Source organism: Sciurus vulgaris (genome assembly GCF_902686455.1).
Source record: "Sciurus vulgaris genome assembly, chromosome: 7".
NCBI classification, from domain to species: domain Eukaryota; kingdom Metazoa; phylum Chordata; class Mammalia; order Rodentia; family Sciuridae; genus Sciurus; species Sciurus vulgaris.
In genome coordinates, this window is record NC_136467.1 from 83,519,723 (window position 1) to 83,523,225 (window position 3,503).

The following is a 3,503-nucleotide window of genomic DNA, read 5'->3' on the forward strand; positions in this document are numbered from 1 at the left end:
TCACTTCCTGCATGAAGCTTATGTTAGGTCAGGCTGCTGTAACAAATTACCATATACTGGATAACTTATCAACAATATACATTTATTTCTCACAGTTTTGGAGGCTCAAAGTTCAAGATCAGGGTTCTAATATGCATGAATTCGATTTTGGAACCTCTTCTGTGTTGTAGACTGCCAATTTCTCATTATTAACTCCTAAGGCAAAAAACAGGGGAGGCAAGCTCTCTCACAACTCTAATAAAGATATTAATTCTATTCATAAGGAACTCACCCTCATGACCTCATCTAACTCCAGTTACCTCCCAAAGACTCCATTTCCTAATGCCATCACATTTATGGGGTACAGTATTACATAGAAATTTTGTGCAAATACATTCAGTTCACAACTAAGTTCAGGTGATCATCCAAATCCTACATGGAATCACTGACAGTTAATTTTTCTGACCAAAGAAGGGAGTTTGATGCAGTTTAACCTGATATAAAACGGGACTATGAGCAGCTGATAGAAATGATTTAAATTGTACATTTTTCTGGTTGGAAGAAAATCATCATAGGATTGTATTTAAGTGGATGCCACATGAGCTTTTCCTGTGATGATCAGGGGGGAAAAAAAAGAAGAACAGAGGTCGAAGTTGGAGAATCCCTGAGATTGGCAGGAGAGGTATTAATGAGGTGATGACCTAGGAAATGGAAAGCCAGGTAGTTGATGTAGGTGGTGCTCCTGAGATCAAGGCTTGCAAGTGAAGGTTGGTCCTATGGTTTGGGTATGGTTTTCCTCCAGAGGTTTATGTAATGGAATTCCCAAAGTAGCAGTACTGAAAGTCATAGGGACCTTTAAGAGGTAGAGCCAAGTAGGAGGCCCTTAGGTCATTAAGGATCTGAACTCATAAGGGATTGTTAGACCCCAATTACTCTCTGACTTGCTGTCTGACAAAGTGAGCAATTCCTCCTACATGCACCTCCACCACTGGTACCATCAGCCACGAGGTCCTTACCGGAGTCAACCTGATGCTCCTGCTACGCCCTAGAATTCCAGAACTGGGAGCTGTAGCCTGTCTCAGGTGTTTCATTAGAGTAACAGAAACAGACTAATAGAGTGGAATAGATGCTAAAAGAAGTATTCAGGTAGATCACAGACAGCCAATGGCCCAAGGCTTTTCAAAGTCTGGAAGAGCTATATGTAAGAGAAATGAAAGTTCTTCCTGAGGCCATAAAATCAAAGTGATAATCATTGAGTTTAGTAGGCAATGCTACTTTACTCACACCTTACTTTAAGTTTTGATATAAACAAAAACCAAAAACTCCTTTAAAAGGTTTTATGGGTCCAGAAGTTACCCCCACCACCACCCAGCAGCCAGGAGGGAAACCCTGAGGCAGGAGAATCACAAGTGTAAAGCTAGCCTCAGCAACTTAATGAGGCCCTGGACAACTTAGTGAGAGCCTGTCTCAAAATTTTAAAAAAGGGTTGGGGATGTGGCTAATTGGTTAACCACCCCTGGTTTCAATCCCAGGTGCCCTCTGACCCCAAAAAGGAACCTTGCATCTGATAACTGCTGAAAGGGTCAGTTTCCGTCACACTCTCTCCTGATTTAATCATAGAACCCTCATTTGAATGAGGAAAAAGTGCTCCAAGAGTCAAAATAGAGTCCAGAATGATTACTAGAATAGCTGCTTGTAAGCCTGTGTCAGAGTGTGCTATTCAAATGCAAAGCTTGTGAGATTTTCTTTATAAAACCACGAAAGTGTTCACATTTTCCTCAGTTTTCAAGACTTCCTTCCAACACTGCTCCTAAGTTGTTCTGAGGAATGATCCTGATGACCTCCTTTCTGAATTCAATTTATACTTCGGAGTGCTGTGCAGCACTGATCACTCTTTGGTGCTCTCCTCTCCTTCCATTTCTGTTGCTTCTCTTTCCTGCTTTACCTCTACCTCTCTGTCCATCTTCCTCTTTCTAGTTTCTCCTATAAACATCAATGCTCCCCAGAACTCTGCCCTCACTTTCAATATGCCCTCATGACTTTCTTCAAACTCACAGCTCAGACTACCTATACACATGTCTGTACTTTTATCATCATTCAAATTTTCTGCTTCAACTTTTGCCTATAAATTCAACTGCCAAATGAATGCTTCCACTTGAATATCCCAAAGACATCTCAAAAGACCTCCGAACTCCCCCAACTCTTTTGTACTCCCATGGCACTTTGCAGACACCTTATCCTAGCGCTTATTTCACTTTGCCACGGGGGCTTATTTCATTGAAGATATGGTGTATTTTTTATTCAACTTAGAACTCCTACCTTCTGGTAAAGCCCTGGCATACAGTAAGCATCCTACTAAATATGAGTGAGCAAGTACAAGTCTTGTAACATTGCTTAGTTGACCCCACAAAGAGAATCTCCACTCTGCCTGGACGTGCTCCCTCTTTCCTTGGCTCCATAGTTTGTCTGGGTTATGTTTTGGTTACTGTGTTGCTATTTCTAACTTTCTGATTGTTGCTGGGTGATTTCCTTGGGTCTCTCTCCTGGTTGCTATGCTGCTTCATATACTCTGAGATTTCCATTTGTAGCTAAAGGTCATTTTTTTTTTTTATCAGCCCCTTGAATGGAACAGGGCCTCAGAGAACCTCAACAGCAACCACACACATATTTGTGGATTGTAACAGGCAGCAAAGGAGTCTGGCAGGGGTCCTCCTGTCTCTGCCCAGAGTCATCCCTCCTGTCTTATTTTGCTGTCTGCTTCCTCAAAAAAAGATTTCACTCTGTCACTATTCAGCACTCCTGCTTAAGGGTTTATTTCATTTGCAATGGATTTATAAACTTATAAAACTAGGAGGTTTATTAACCTCAAAATCAAAATGAGAAGGTTGAAATTTTTTTCTAGCTTCTGTGAGATGAAGTCTTTTGTTGTTGTTTTTCTTTTAAATTTTAAAACAGATGCTCTATAACTGACCCTTTCTTTCAGTGGGAAACTTCTATAAAAAAAAAATCAAGGTTTTGAAGAAATGTCCAGTTTATTTGTCTTTTACAAACATATTATAGTAAATTTCCTTTTTTGAAAAATATTGGGAACTGGAGTATTCTGATTAGTTGAACACCCTAGTTAGGCTTATATTGCTTAACTATTTCTCAACACTATCCTTGAAATTGAGGGGAAATCAGAAAAAGAATTTTATAATACCATTGGGGTGTGGAGAAATCTCAGACACATGTAAAAATTTGCAAACAATTGAAGATGATAATAGTAAGCCAGACAGATCCTTAAATGGACCCTTGAGACTGACAGAAATACTTCTGTTTTCCTGAAGTCAGTTTATTCTACCAGTCTTCAAAATAATTATTCTAAGACTCCTCCAACTCTCCTCAAACTTCCATCCCTGCCACCCGGCTCTCTTCACCTGCCCTCCGAGCCCCTCCCAGACACACAGAGTGACCTTGACTCCTTCCTTACAGGAGAGGAGAAAAAACAAAAGCCCTCAGAATGCTCTTCCAATCCTGATGCCAAT